Here is a 16,980-nt window from a genome sequence, read left to right on the forward strand (position 1 = left end):
ATCAGGATGTCCCCATTCAAACCACGGCCACAGACGACGCCATGAGTGCATTTGCACTTCATGCCACTAGGTGTGCTGTTTGCATGCTCAACCTTATTTTACACAGACACAACAGAAGAAGAAGGGCTGCAGGCGCTGTGCAGGCTCTCTCTGCATGTTTGAAAAAAAAGTGAGCCGACAAGACATGGTAATATGTTCAATGATGCGATGCAGCATTTTTTCAATAAACGAGAAGAACTGAACGATCGTTTCCACACATTTTATTTACTTAGTAGCAGCTAAACTGTATCACAAGTAGTTCATGTACTCAAAAGACCAAGATTCCTTGCAGATAGAACATGCGCAGAACAGTATTTAATGTGCCTTTCGACCGCGATATTCCTCTGTCTCCCTCGGTCTCTCTCTCACACACACACGCGCGCACGGAGCACGGCATTCCTTGCAGAGGACGTGCTGCTGTTCCACATCTTTTATAAATCCACTGCCATTGTGCAAAACGAGGCTCGGTGGTCACACTGCTCCAGTCAGCGGCACCTTGTTAAACCAGCAGTCTGCATGGCGCCCCTCCGACGTAAATTTGCATCACGTGACTGTAGTATCGCGCCCCTTGCGATGTGCAAATCGCCTTTTGTAATATCGCGAGATTATCGCAAATGCGATATATCATTCAGCCCTACTGGGAAGACAATGAGTTGTTACAGTCCCTGATAGGGCTGGGCGGTATAAACGATATAAACCGTATGTGATATAAATTTGGCCCACGGTAGGGATTTTGGTCATACCGCCCAACCGCGATAGCACATTACATCCTCTGGGTGGCAGTAATGCAACTTTTAAGATGCCCGGTTCCCTGCAGAAGAAGTACACAACAACAGCGATGGCTGCTTCACTCAGGCAGTAACACCACCCATTAACCTGTCAGCATCCAGCTCCTCCTGAACCACCTTCTTTACCCGTGAAACAGCTTGAAATCCTCTGCGTCAGTGAACAAACTGAGCCCTGCAGCTCCTGCTGCCTTCAGGGATGCCTCGTAAAAGTAGCTGCTGATAGCGGTGCCTCAGTCAGCTGTTAGCTTAGCTGTTAGCCACCAACGAACGGGGATCAGTCAAAAAAATTGGCACGATGCCAAATCAAGTTGCCGACCCCTGATCTATGATCTGGTCTGGACATGGTTTGGATTCAAAGTAACTTGACTTCTGTTATTTAATAGTTTAAAAACTACTTCCTGCTTCCATGCTTTCACCATGGGCTATGGTAACCATTACAAGACTATTATGCTGAAATTTATATATCAAATTATACCGTGAATACCGTCTACCGTGTAAGTTTCAAATTATACCGTGATATAAATTTTAGGCCATATCGCCCACCCCTTGTCCCTGAAAAGATCTCAGCTCCAGATCAAACAGCGCCGGTGTGAAACCTCAAGGGTATTCACACAGACTCAGGCGTTCAGCTTCATCCAGGTCACCCTTAATGACAAAACTCCCACTGTTCTTGACAGTGGGAGTCTGATGTGTTCAGATGAACATTGTGCTATTGCTAGTGTGTGTGTGTAAGGTGTTTACTTACTGCACTTTTATTTCAAAAACCTTGATTTGTTGCTGCAACGTGAGCATGATGTACCTAATTTATGCTGCTCAGTTGAGTATTAGTGAAGCCTACCCTTTGTGTGTGTCGGTCTTTTGATTGAATAAATACTGACAGTCAATTTGAAACCCTCACAGTTGCATTTAGGTTTTCAGCATGGAAATGTGCCTGATAACGGGATTTCCTGTTTTTCTGGCTTTTTCTCAAGTTGCATTTTGAGACATACATTCATATGCACCGGTACCAGACGGTGTGTCTCCCTCCTGCCTAATAGTCTCTACCGAGCAACTGGCATCCACCTTCACCCGGATCTTTAACCAATCCCTGGAGCTGTGCGAAGTGCCCTCATGCTTCAAACGCTTCCAGCATCATTCCAGTCCCCAAGAAGCCCTCCATCACAGGACTGAATGACTACAGGCCTGTTGCCCTGATGTCTGTGGTCATGAAGTCCTTTGAGAGACTGGTGTTGAGTCACCTGAAGAACATTACAGATCCCCTGCTGGACCCCCTGCAGTTTGCCTACCGGTTGACACATGATGCAGCCAACATGGGCCATCACTACATCCTGCATCATCTTCCCCAGAGGCAAGGATCCTGTTTGTAGACTTCAGCTCAGCGTTCAAGACCATCATCCCTGAGATCCTCCACCAGAAAATGAGCCCCCCCGCCCCCCCCCCCCCCCCCCCCCCCCATCCCACCTGCTTGTTTACCAGTTTTCTGACTGACAGGTAGCAGCAGGTGAGGCTGGGGAGCTTCACATCCAGCACTCTATCAGCACTAGCACCCCCCAGGGTGATCTGAGACAGTGACAAGTCTGCATACAGACAGGAGGTTGAACAACTGGTCCTCTGGTGTAGCCTCAACCACCTGGAACTGAACCCGCTCAAGACTGTGGAGATGGCAGTGGATTTTAGTAGAAACCCCCCAGCAACTGCTCCCCTCATTATCCTCAACAACACAGTGTTCCTGTGCTGCTCCGTCACTGTTTGGTTTGGATCGGCCACCAAACAGGACAGGCACAGGCTGCAAATCGCAAACCGGTCTGCAGAAAGAACAATAGGAGCTGACCTGCTGTCCATCCAAGACCTGTACCTGTCCAGGGCCAGAGAGCAGGCAGGAAACAGTTCTGCAGACCCCTCACACCCCCACACAATGTTTTCAAACTCCTTCCGTCCGGTAGGCGGTACAGGGCACTGCACGTCCAAACCAGCAGACACACAGCCAGTTTCTTACCCAAATGAATGCTCAGCAAACACAGCGTCTCAGGATCCACTGTCGAAACCAATCATTTAAAATACTGTACTACCCAAGAACCCTGCCTGGTGCCCACTGTAAATATTGTGTTAAAGATGTTACGGTATATACTGTCTCTCCTGCTCTTCCCTTAGAAGAGCAGGAAAAAAAAACTTCCCGTTTTTCAGAATGTTTTTATTTTATCCTGTTGCTGTTGTTTCTATTTTTATTTTTTATTTTTTACATAGAGAGAGAACAAAAGCCCATACAGGGACACAGATTTTTTTTTTTTTTTTTTTGGAAGTGACTTTGACGTGGTCACTTAAAGGTTTTTAAACATAATCAGGAAGTAAACGGACTCATTGAGTCTGGTGAAGTTGGCTTGATATTCTCGGATTCGGACTTTCGGTATCAATAACTCTTAAAGAAAATGCCATTGAAACACAAAGGAAGCCTGTTCCCCATCGTTGTGAGGCCGACAATATGCTACAAGCTCATTTTTATCAAATGTATCCGTCTATCACACAGCAGAAATAATACCAATCTCTATGTGCAGAAGGTTGCGCTGCAGTGTTCAGATACAAAATACAAGATGCTGCAACACTGAAGACAAATACTGTGAGGGGCTGACAGGACATTGTTGAGAATTACCAGTCACACACAGATAAATCTAAACATATCCACAGATTATAGTGAAAATCTCACACTTACAACTGAAACTCTCTCACATACACTACTGAAACACCGTCATACACACTGCTGTACTGTTTTTCCTCTGACACACACACAACCAAAATGCTCTCACAAACACTACTGAAACACTCTTACATATACTACTGAGATTTCAGTGAAACAGGAAGGTGTCTCAAAAAAAAAAAGTTTTGTTCTGTTTTCTTCTTTGAAGCATTCTGTGGACACTAATAGTGGATAGTCATTGGAGGGAACGCAGTGAAGAGTGTAAAGTGACAGTGCTTATAATGAATCTTCATCTAGTCCTCTTTGTTTTTTTACTTTTTAGAGCAAAGTTTATTATACAACGTGAAAGTGAATGAAGAGGATACAATATTTTTTTCTTTTTCTTTTCTTTACAAGCACTTTTTAGTGTGTAGTAGTGTGTAGTAGTAGTAGTAGTGTGTAGTGGTCTGTAGTTGCATGCAGGGACATGCTTTCTATTGCAAACATATCTTAAAGAGCGGGCACGTTGACAAACGCGGACAACTGACTACTTTTTTTGGCAAATTCCAGTCCGAGCGGACAGGAAAACGGCCTAAATACAGCCAAAGTACATTTCTCAAGTCCAGTGGCGTATTTACCTAGCACTGGGCCCTCATGCAGAATTCTTATATGTGCCCCCAATGCCAGAAATTATACATTTTTCAGACCAAAAAAAAAAAAAACACTCTCAGATGAAAGTAAAAAAACACCCATAAAAGTAAAGTATCTGTCAGTCATTAGAAATGCTCTTGTGTGAAAAAAAGAGAAGAAAAAAGAAAGGAGGATGAGCATTACAGCTCAGCTTCCTAACACAATGTGGTGATGGCGCACCAGAACAACAGATTAAAGCTCTTGATCATTTAAATGCACAGCAGCAGTTCTTGTCCCTGCTGACCTTACAGTTGCACCTTCCTGGCTTTTCTCTCTGCAAATTCGTCTATCAGGGTCTGGGCGGCATGAGGCTGAGCCAGTGTCTGCCAGTGAGGAACTGCTTGTGATAAAGCTTAACTGCTACTAAGTAAATAAAATGTGCGGAAACGATCGTTCAGTTCTTCTTTTTTACTGATAAAACGCTGCATCGCATCACTGAACATATCACCACGTCCTGCCGGCTTTTTCTCACAAAATGCAGAGACAGCCTGCGCTTCAGGGGCCCTTCTTCTGTGGTGTCTGTGTAAAATAAGGTTGAACATGCAAACAGCACACCTAGTGGCATGAAGTGCAAATACAGTTATGGCCCCATTAGGTAGGTTCCCGATGTGTCAGTGTAAATTATCCCGGGGATTTCAAATTGTGTCGCTGATATCTGCCGTCTGCCGGGGCCCTCCTACCAGCAACTAACCGGTGAGCACTCGGAAAGGGCCCCATGCGGGGGATTTTCGACACACTGTCGTTGCAGCGTCTAGTGTAGCGCCTTTAATTTGTCACTGAAACTGACTGATATGAGCCATCCCTCTGGGCCCTCTTCAGCTCAGGGCCCTACCTGGGAGTGCCCCTCGACGTCATGTGCCCCCATGCAACTGCGTGCCATGCGTTACGCTAGTGACGCGTCTGCTCAAGTCCGTCTCCCAGTGTCCTGCAGAAGCTCTTGATGTAATAAGGCACACTGTTGAAGTCTGAAATGTTTAATTTTCCAGCCAAATTAAAGCTAGGGTCGGCAATCTTGGAAAACTAGCATGTAGCACGAATAGCATCTTCCAAGGCTCCGCCCAGCTCCCACCCCATCGGAGGAGCTCCCGTTGGGAGCGAACGCACTGGACGCGGAAGCGCCACGTGCACGGAAGCGCCACGCGCACGGAGTTTGTGATCGCCTCCAATGTTATTAACCTTTCTGACTGCCCGCACACAACACGCATAGGAGCGCAGCACGCCCGCTCCGCTTCGTCCAATTTTTCACGCGAGCCGCGAGCGCCCAGTGCGCCTTGGCAAGGCGCGCGTGCACTGAACCAGGGCCAGTGCACGCCATCGAAATGTACGCGCAGGTTGCTGGTAGAACGGCGAAGGGATTTGATTGGTTCCTTAAGGGCGGTCCGCGCCTTGCGATTGGTCGGAGTTTTTACTGTCCTGTGGCCGCTACAGTTGTCAGATTTTTTCCGCACCTTTTTCTATACACATAATGTATTGACTTCTCCCAGGGGGCAAGGAGCATTTCACTCAGTATGACAAAAAGTGCTTTTGGACAACATCGTCTACCCTAACTTTAAGGCTTCAAATTACTTGAATCCAACCAGAAACCTTTTTGTTTTTTATTCCTATTATTTTTAATACCAGAAATGATACAGGTGTCTTTCAAAAGTTAATAAGATGATGTACAAGAAGCACCATAGTGGTAAAAAACATTCTCAGCTTTTATTTACATTTGAACAAATAGCGGCATTTCCAGATTATTCAGAAATATTTGCACATCACCCAAGACAGTGGTTCATGAAGCGTCATCTGCACATCTCTATACAGCAATCAAACTCTTCCTGTAACTACTAAGCAGTTTTTTTCATGTTTCCACTGCTATTTTTGAACATTCATTATCAGTAATAACATTCAATAACTAGTAAACTACGATCAGCAAGTATGATCAGCAGGAGACAAGTGAAGGCTGTAGTGGTTTTGGTGACACTACAGTATTTTTGTGGTATTTGCCTTTGCTATTGCCGCATCTTCCACTTGCAGACGTTTCCTGAACGCCGCAGCACTGCACATAGAGATCAATATTATTTCTGCTGCGTGACAGACACATACTTTGAGCTTGTAGCATATTTGTTCACCTCATAGCGATGAGGAGCAGGCGTCCTACGTGTTTCAATGACTTTCTGTTTAAGAGTTATTGAGACTGAAAGTCCACATCTAAGAATATCAAGCCAACTTCACCGGAGTCAACAGATCATGTACTCCCTGACAATGTTTACGTGCTTAAAACTTTTAAGTGCGCACGTAAAACTCACACAAAAAAAAAGAATAATTAAATCTGTGTCCCTTTAAAGGTGCATTAAGGAGTTTTACAACCTTAAAAATACTTATTTTCCACCATAAATATGTTACACATTTTAATGATGTGTACAGTGTGCCCTGACATATTCATTACAAGTACCTCTAACAGCGCTAAATTGTCACTTGAAAGTAGCAGTGCCGGTCCGGCACCAGAATTTTTTTGGGGAGAATTTGAAAGGAATGATGTAATGCACGCTCTGGCTGTTAGGCTTCGCTTTGTCCGCCATTACTCTGCCAGATGCTTAGTGAGCAACAACTGAGCAGGATCTTCCAGAAAGTAATAAAAGACTGGCTTCTAGCACTGCCACAGCTCCAGCACAGACTCCACCGGGTAAAAGAAACTTAAATTTTACTTGAGCGCTACTAAACGAGCGAAGACGGAGTTTCCCTCTTCTGTGCACGCGAGCCACAGCGACGAGTTTTTCACTAAGCTACATTACGCCCAAGGCCTGCAGGGGGCGCTGTTTCGCATAAAATGTGCAAACTCCTTAATGCACCTTTAAGAGTGAACAAAGGCTGGAGTCGAAGATTGTCATGTACAAACTTGGCCATTTTTTTTTAATTTATTTGCGTAACATGATAAAATAAAAACAAACCAGAATCATATAAAAAAAAATACAATGGTGGTAGTACTCAAAGGGAGCAGGTGGAAGTTCAAAGAACGTATAAAAGCCCCCCCCCCCCCCCCCCCCCCCCCCCCCCCCCGCCATCTGCAAAATCAACAATCCAAAGCGAAAGAAAACATTTGCACACAATAGCGCACTCATTTATGGTCGCACAATTTAGGGATAACGATAAACAACTGCTAACAGTTTGCACGATAGTGTACTCATTAAGTGAGTCTTTCTAAGAGTTTTAGCCATTTAATTCTACTACATATTTCCGCATAAAATAATCTTTGTATGTCTTTTTAAATTGCCCCAGACCCTTACAGTTTTTAATATCATCTTCTAAATTATTCCATAGATCCACACCACACCTAGTTACACACATGCTTTTTTGAGTTGTTCTAAAGTAAGGTTTTTTTAAGTCCAGTTCTGGAAGAATATTTACTTTAACTTTAAAGATAAATAAATTAGTCCTAAATTCTATTAGGTCCCTGAATTTTAAGATTTTTGATTGGAAAAACAAGGCATTTGTGTGATCACGATAACCAGCTAAATGGAGGCCATTAAAGCTGATTGTGATATACATATTTCATACTTGCCTGTAGAGAGAGTAGCCTCCAAAGAAAATCAACAAAAATTTGCAGTGTGAGCTCCCATATTGGGAAACCCTCATTTATGAAGGGATTAAAAAAAAAACTTGACAACTGAATCTTTAAGAATTTTTTTTCTGTTATTGACAAATTCCATTTCAAAATCAGCAAAATTCATATGATAAGTAAACCACAATGTCAGATGTTAATAAAACATGTACACTTTCACAAGTCCTCTAATGCAATCTCCACAGTCATGTCTAATAATGTCTTTGACTTTTCTCTTCTGTAACCAATCTGTGTGAGTTTGAAGTGACGTTTCTCAGGAACTGCCAGTCCTGCTTTGCATTTGTCCTTGAATTGCGGTAAACACCACCGGCATGAGTAAGATGACTGTCGGGATCCTGCGTTTCCCTTGTTCCCCTTTGACTTCCTTGTGTGTTTTCAGCCCCACCTGGTCTCGGCACAATGTCTCCCTCACCTCATGCTTTTAGTCTTTCAATTTTCCTTATAGTCTCTCATCTCCTTCATTCAACAAAAATTCAGCTTTTGTGTGCTGTGAACAGCTCAGGTGTCGAAGGAGGTGAAAATAATTCACTGAACCTTCTCGTCTGTCACACTGGAACTGTAGTCTAATGGTGAGGAAAGAAGAGCGAAGAGCTGATGACTACATTATCCTTGCAAAGTTTATTCAAAGCAGATGTCTGCTGCTTACGCTGCACTCGCTCACTGGATTTAGTAAATGCCACATCAGTCCAACTTTAGACATTTCCTGTTTTAATGTCATCACGTGAAATTTCCTGTTTCACATTAGACTTGCGAAACATGAGAAACGGTTATCCTATAACGTATGAAACCTTTCCTCACCTGTGTAACAACTTATCTGAGGAGATCTGCTTTCCAACCATAACCTAAGACACACTAAAATGAAATATAAAAATAAACCCCGGTCAGATGAAAACATCGCAACACTGCATGTCTAATGCAAGTACCTAGTGAATGATTCAAATCATTAATAGATTTTCTTTAATCATTAACTTTATTTGTGCTTTATGACAGTTGATTATTATTGAAACGTGGCGAAACAGCATCTTATCTCACTCACCTGCCTGTCACCTATGAGGAGATTCAAAGGTTCTGCAGCAGAACGTGGAGAAAACATTTCTCGTTTCCTGTTTAATACATCCCCGGTATTTTTCCACAGATGCATATGCTTTGCATGGCATGTCCTTTCACTGCCACAGGGGGTGACACCCGGACATGTGTCCCATTGAAGAAGAGAGACTCCTTCATACTGGCGCCTCAACGACATTAAAGCCTGGATGGCGAGGAACATTTTAAGTTTTAAGGTTAGAAATCAAAAGGTGACAGTGCTGGGCCCAGGTGGCTCCTGTGAATGTCACAGCAGTGGTTGTTTTTTAAAGTGCTTTATTATTAGGTTGAGTTATCAGAGCGCCCTGCCCTGCCCTGACAAGCGCGGTCTGATGATCATCTCCCAAACTGAGTAACGAGCCAGTCAGAGTGTGTGTGCAGCTTGTCTCGAGATGACAACTGTCTTTCAGTTTACCATGCCAGTGCTACGATGCGTTAGGATGATTTGACTTTCATTCTTCATTTTACTCTGAAGAAAAAAGCATTACTCTGCTTTTCAGTTTCTCCCTGTTTTCTTTCATCCTTTCCTCTGAATGTTCACTATTCTTAGCACTCATACATCTTCTGTGCTGCTTCAAGTCATTTAGGGTCCCTGGATGAATGACTTTTCTATGTCTGTATAAAGAATACGTTGTTGGATCTATACTGTTGCATAAATCAGGGTTTTTGGGAGACTGTGTAAATGTTTTTTTGCATAGCAAAGGAGTTGTTTGGCGTTACTACTAATTCAAAAAGCAAGTTCTCAAGTAATGACCTCGTTTCAGTTTTTGATTTTGTCTGCTTTGATTTTCCTTCAGTATAATATATTTTCTTAGTAACATGTTTGGAATTTAAGGATATAGGTTTTATTACCTCCGCCAGGAGGTTATGGAATTTTGTCGGTTTGTTGGTTTGTTTGTGAGCAACATTACGGAAAAAGTTATGGACGGATTGCAATGAAACTTTGTAGAAAGGTGGGCCTTGGGCTAACTTAGAATCCATTAAATTTTGGTGATGACCCAGACCACTGTCTGGATCCAGGAATTTTTTAAAGGATTCTTTATCATTGAGAGATAGGCCCACTCTTTCTGCATTTTAGACTGATCTTGATTTTGAGTAGCTATTTTTATTCACAGAAAGATTCCTTTCATTGTATCAGACACTATGTTGGATCCAAATGGTAGATATGTAAAGGTTGTGGGAGAGCTATTCCAACTCGCTTAGTATTAGTCAATATTTACGGCCCAAACTTTGATGATGATCATTTTTTCAAAAAGATGCTGAGCTCTATCCCTAGTCTGGACAGTCATCACCTGATTATGTCTGGTGATTACAACCTGGTGATGGATTCCATCTGGGACTGCTCCTCTCAATCTGTATCAAGACCTTCTAAATCTGTGCAAACAATCCAGTCATTTATAGATACACATAAACTTAAAGATCCACGGAGATTTAAATATCCCACCAAAAGGGAGTATTCCTTTTATTCTAATGTACACAAATCATTCTCAAGGATAGATTTTTTTCGGGTCGATCCCTACTTGCTGACTGTTATTACAGATAGTAAATATGATCCAATTATAATTTCTGATCATGCACCAGTGAGTATTAAGGTAATTTTTCCAATTCGGAGAACAAAACGGACATGGCAACTTGACACACTCCTGCTGGCGGATTCAGACTTTGTGAAGTTCATCACAGAACAAATTGATTTCTTTCTGGAGGTAAATAGGACTGATCCTAGCAATCCTCGCATAATCAACTCAATCTGGTAATTTTGCATTAATATTTCACAGCATAGTGAATGTGTGGATTATAACGTGTTCACCAAAGTGTTTTGGGGTTGTTGGATTGTGTATTTGATGAGTTTGATGAGGGGAACCAAAAATACCATCCACTTCCATTGTGTCCATCCCGAAAACCTTCCCCGACTCACCTCTGAATAAACAACAGCTCGCCCTCACAAAAAAAGTAAGTATGCTGTTCGAAATGACGAAGGAATTGCGCTAAATGGGCCAATTTGCCAAAATGTTGAAGCATCGCTTTAAAGCTGGAAAAGATCAGATGTACTCTCAATGGTCATATCAACAAATTCCATAAAACCTGGGACCCTCTAATAACTTATGTAAACAGTTTACCTGGGGTCTATTTCACCAAGCAGGTTGAAAAAACTCTGAGGGAAATCCTGAACTCTGTGTTGATCTACTCTGAAAGGGAACACGCTGGGTTTTCGGTTACACAACAGCTAATTTGAGTTGGATTACTCAACTTCAAGTAGTTTCACCTGGAGATTAGCACGTGCACGACAACTATAAAAAGCCGGCATTAATGGAGCACCGATTCAACGAGTCACCATGGCAACAGAGAAGCAGAGAGCGACATATGGAAGCTGGAACACATGCAACACCGCTACAGCAGCTAAGGAGAGGAAGATGCCGTGGCAGAAAATTGCTGCCCGTGTCAGTGAGTAAGTTTAAATGTCGTCCTTTATATCAGAATATTATTGAATATTAAATATTATTACAGGGAAACTGTTTGAATGGTCACCTATTAAGGTATTTCATTTAGTTGTAATCCCGCAGGGAAGAAGCGCACATGGCAGCAGCTAAAGATGAAATATAAAAACATTGGTCAAAAGACCTCGGCATAATCTCATTGAGGCACATCATTTTAAGCATGTTTTACATTGTAAAGTAGCATAAATATTAAGTGGCTGATGGACTGTACAGTTGTTTTATGTCACACATCTATATCATGTTATGTTAAATAATTAATCCTATTTAATCTAATATTATTATCTATTATTTGAGTGTAATATTTTAAAAATTTTATTGATACAATTATTTATTTTGTCTTTCATGTCCTTTTCTTCTTTTGGCCCAGATTGTGAAGGTTCTATCTGCCTGCTGGAGCCCCTTCATGCTACAACCAGCCTGAAACTGTCAGGAGGAAATACTCAGAATATTTTTGCCAAATGTTAGTTTGGAAAAATATACACAAATATACTGAAAGATGTTATTTATCCAGGATGAGGAGGATGAAACCGTGTCTGCTGCCCTCACAGAGGATCCAGAAAGTCATATGGAGGTATGTTACTGATTGTTCTCTTCCCATTAAAATTCTGAATACTCCTGTGGAACATAGAGCTTGACATTTAGCCGACACTGAAATATTCAACATTGTCATCCTTTTTAACAGATCATGGCTGGTCAGCAGCAGGATGGTCCCTCAACTTCCACATCACAGATCAACACTGTGAGCTGGATGTTCAGTAAACACCAGAGGTTCATTTCATTCAATTCATGAGCAGCTGTATAATTTAATGTCCTCTATGTATTCCCAGTTACCTTTGAAAGAAATTTACAAAATCCACTTACATAACAAGATAGAGAAATCCCTTAAAGAACAGCAGTATCTGGACCTCCAGATGAAGAAGACGAAATTGGAAATTGAGATACTGGAGCACAAGTTGCAGGTGGGTCCATGGTCACAGGTGAATTATGTTCACTATTGGAACATGAACTATACCCTTTATTTATTTATTTATTTATTTTGTAGGAAATAAAGAAGACAAAATGGAATGTGTGTCATGTCTTTTACTTGCTGTGGTGTAATGATGGTGGTTATTTAAACTCCTCAGTGCTCTTCATCTCCAGTGTTATATAAGGGTGCTTTCACACCTACTAGTCCGCTAGAGTGGTTCAGTTCGGACATAAATTATTCATAAATGTTGCAGCTGTCAACTGGTTCGGTTCGCATTCACACCACTTGTTTTTGCAGATGAACTATCCACTATGACCCTCCTGCCCCTTGGTGGCGCTGTTCACATAATGTGTTTTGGGTGGCGGAAATGAACCCTGATTGGCCAGCATGTGTGACGTGATGCGCTGCGCGGCTTGCTACGGAAGCCTCCGCCGACCAAAAAGCCTTCTCCACAACAGAGCGGACAAGACCGAGGCTGGTCAACTTTCACACCAGCAGCGGACCGCGCCGAGACCGCACCGAGACCACCTCCTCGAGGAGGTCTCGGTGCGGTTCTTTGTCCCGGACCAAAACTAACTGGTCTGCTTTCACACCAGCGCGTACGAACCGAACCTGCCGGAGTTGGGGACGCTAGTCCGCTTCAAGCGGACCAAATGCTGTAGGTGTGAAAGCACCCTAAAAAACTCCCATTTGCATTTCAGTGCAACACACAATATCTGCTGGGATGTGAGTGCGCGACTACGTTTGGTTATGTTGCAAAATATGGACGGAAAAGATTGTGAAATGCAGCGTATAGATTGAGACGTGAAGCGGTACCTTTCATAAAGATAACTGTCCGAAAACGCCAAAACATCTTTGTGCGGTCTGTGAATCATCTCCCGACGAATATTCAAATCACGCTGCAGTAATGCCACTGCTTCATCTACAGGATCGCTGATAAAAGGACATGAAATTTTGACAGCTACACAAAAACTCGCCAGCTGACTGAAAGAATGAGGAAATGGAACAGAGCGTGTGGCTGAAAGGGGGCGGAGCCAGAGAGAAACTTCAGGGATGACTGAGAAAAACCTGCTTCCACCAGGTTAGAGTCACGGAGTGTGTTACTGCGGTAACTGACCGACAGTTTAAGTTCCCTCTCCTAGTGGAACAGGCTGGAGTTACTCCTCTGTCTCTGGTTTGAGTTCTCTCCCTTTGCGTAACTGAAATCTCAGAGTTTCCCTCATTTCCAGGTTATTCAACACAGAGTTTTCTTAAAACCTGCTTGGTGAAATAGACCCCTGGTCTAGAACCGGAACTCTGAATGTTTATACTGCCCTTGGACAGGACTGTGACAAGACATGTGAGGTGCACCTGTTTTTGTGTGTGTGTGTGTGTGTGTGTGTGTGTGTGTGTGTGTGTGTGTGTGTGTGTGTGTGTGTGTGTGTGTGTGTGTGTGTGTGCGTGTGTGTGTGATTGTTGTCTTTGATGCATATTTTTGATTTTGGTTTTGATTTGTGTTTTTACGTTTTTGTTTTTGTTTCTGGGGATTGTCTTTAAATGTGTTTTGAATGACAGAGAATATGATTGTTTCATACTATCCTTGGAAAACTACAAATAAAGTGCTAAAAAAAAACCCTTTTCAGCTTGATTCTGCATGAAGCAGTGATTCTGAACCCCTTCAATTAATTGTGTGTGACTTTTTTTCCCCCCTTCTGTGCCACATCTCCCATTCACTCAGTATATATTCCAGTCAACCCACAAACAGTTAATATCTAAACACAAGATTGAATGAATGATGAGAGAACATGAAAGAGTCGCAAGGGCTTGGTCGAAAATTATAGTCCACTGGAGAATGTTACAACCGGCAAGTCGATCCAAACAGCGACAGAGAAAAAACAGGTAAATAAGTGCAGGGCTTAGAGAGAGTGCAGTCTCATAATTAACATCACTTGTTGTTTTTCTTGCTCGCTCTGCACGATGTGGCTGAGGGTTATGCTCATTGTGCACGTTGAGATTTGAGCGGGGCTTTGAGGACTTCATGAGATGACCGTCTGGGGAAACAGACTTGGGTTTTGGTGCTTTGAATCTCTCAGCTTACAGACTTTTTCGGGCGCAGCAGTGGAGCCACCCACTGCTAATAATGCTGCATGTGTATTTAAGGGTTAGTGGTGAATAGGATGGGCTGGACTGCAGGCTATCTAAACCTATGCTTTGTAACATGTTGTAATAGGAGGGATCTTATTGTGCAAAACATGGAGTGAGATGACAGCCAAGGTCGGTTTTGTTCTCAGTTTGTGCAAGAATATCTAAAAACTCATTTTCAAAGAAGATCTCAGTGTGGAAAGATGAGATAGAATAGAAAATAGTGTTAAGTCTTGTTTTCTTCAAATGATTTTACATGTTTAATCTTCTCTCACTGTGTCCTCTGTGCCAAAGACTTTGGCACAGAAAATCTTTTCTGTTTTCTTTATGACGTACAAAGAAATAAAAACAACATACTTCCTCAGTACTTGTACAGAACATTCCTATTTGTACAAATGTGTTATATTTAAAATAAAACAAGGAAGTTTAAAGGAACATGGTGAACTGTTATTAGATTTATGTTCCTTGTTTTGTTTCTATGTAAAATGTATTCCCATCACTGGATTGCCAGAAGGGAACAGACAGATATGAACCTGCATTCTGAGTGCAATAAACAGCAAGTGCAAAAAAATTAGTCTGGAAATAAGTTTGAACAGGACTCAACATTATTTTACATTCAAGCAAGTCGGTCCCTGTGGATATTATTCTGTCCTCTGCTCTTCTGCACATGCTGAATGTACTTTCAACATGTTTATGAGCAGAAAGTTTCCAGGTGCTTTTATCTACACACAAGATAACTATTTTAATGTCGGTTTAGGATGTCAGTTGTAAGCATACACACAAGCTCACACACACACATATACAACTCCTGTAGCACTGATGTAGAGTTTGTAATACGGGACAATGAAGAAGTGAGAATACCTTTCCGTTGAATTGAAATTCTGAGCTCGAAAAATAATGTGGAACCATTTCCTGAACCAAACAATTGGTTAAAAAAAAACACGATACAAATACAATGAATTATGCCATATTTTTTTTTCCTTCAGCACATTCCCTTTATTCCCTCCAATAATTAATTTATTATTTATTAGTTAACTAACATTCAAACCAAAACGGACTGACTTTTGAATTGAATAAACGACAACATTGTAATCACTGGAGCGGGTTTTAGTCTTTTTGCTGAGACCACTTAATAAAAATGAGGTGTTTGCTCATGACACAGACCTCCACTGTTATGAGTTAAATATTTGTCAAGGATCAACAGGTGGAAGTGACAAAACCGGTTGCTTGTCCACTTCACAGTTGTAATTTCGAAATAGTTGCTACAAAATAAAAAGCCAAACGTGAGGCGCAGTACTTACTTTTCATCCGACGCAGCTACTCCTGTTCAAGGGTCTGCTGCTCCTTGGTTAGACGCGCTCAAGCATGAGCTAGGAGCTGAACCAACTCCTTCCTCTGTGGCCACTCCCGCACCGGATCCAGGGGTGCGGCTTTTTTTCCATTCAGATAATTAACGCAAAGGTACCAATTTGCTACCATTTAAAGTTTGTTTGAAGCTGGAGTATTCAACAATCAATTTCAAATCTGTTGAGAGACAAAAAAAAAAAAGAAAAAAAAAAGAAAAAACCCAGCCATCTCAGCCATCTGTAAACCTCTGTAAATTATTAGTGACAAACCGACTACAATGGTTAACTTCTGATGAAGTCTGTCTCAGTCTCTAACAGAGATCTGACTGAAAAACCTATCTTCACCTTTGACTTTTCTGCTGTCTTTGAGAAGTCCTCCAGAATTGTTGCGACATTAGTTTGCAGCGAGCAAAAACTGCATTGATGATTCAAACGCATTGTATACACTCTGATTTTCCTTGTGCACATGCCTCTGTCTGCCAATGTGAGGGGCTTTGTTTGGTGGTCAAAGTTCAGCTTTTCACGTGTGTCTACAGATTGGTGTGGAACAGCCTTTGTCTCTTATTGGTTAAAACCTTAAAAAAAAAAAAAAAAAAAAAAAAAAGAGGATGAAGGTGGAAGGTATTCCTTCTGCTCCTCTGAGTCACACCCTCAACACTTTGACTATATGGAAATTATGACTTTTCCTGCCAAGCTTTGGCATACTGTTAGGATTTTTGTTTGTTTGTGTGTGTGTACTTGATTGTACTTGTAATTGAAAGGATGTATGCATGTCCATTTGATTTGTTTCAAATTAAATTAAATTTAATTACACATCTATACACTGTGTAGTTAAAAAAAAACATATTATGTAGGTATAGCCACTGGGTTATTGTTTTAAATGCAATTTGAGTGTTGTTGACTTAGGCTTTGTTGCTGGTATGTTGAGGCATTTCTCCCATGTGGGTGAGGATAAAATATTATCCAGGTCTCTTCTAATCATTCCCATCTGAGAATTTATTGAGTCTCAGTCATGATTGATAGTTTTGGTTTTGTCTACAAATTGATGATTTAAATCTGTTAAAGACAAATGGTCTTTTTTAATCACCACCCTTTATTTTTAATTACTTATTTCAATGTTTTTCTTTTTATATCCTCATACCGTTTTTACTCCACCTGAACAAACACACAGACGCACGC

The 16,980-nt window shown here is 41.8% G+C and overlaps 1 protein-coding gene across 1 annotated transcript in view; it reads right to left on the minus strand.

The window, feature by feature from the left end:
* The window catches only part of b4galnt1a (beta-1,4-N-acetyl-galactosaminyl transferase 1a), a 30,973-nt gene extending 15,142 nt beyond the window's left edge, over positions 1–15,831 (minus strand). The window contains exon 1 of the mRNA XM_030119417.1: positions 15,757–15,831. The gene's annotated coding sequence lies outside the window, so the exon portion shown is untranslated. The remainder of the gene's footprint in view (positions 1–15,756) is intronic.
* Positions 15,832–16,980: the final 1,149 nt, after the last annotated feature.

This window comes from Salarias fasciatus, chromosome 20 (genome assembly GCF_902148845.1).
Source record: "Salarias fasciatus chromosome 20, fSalaFa1.1, whole genome shotgun sequence".
Lineage (NCBI taxonomy): Eukaryota > Metazoa > Chordata > Actinopteri > Blenniiformes > Blenniidae > Salarias > Salarias fasciatus.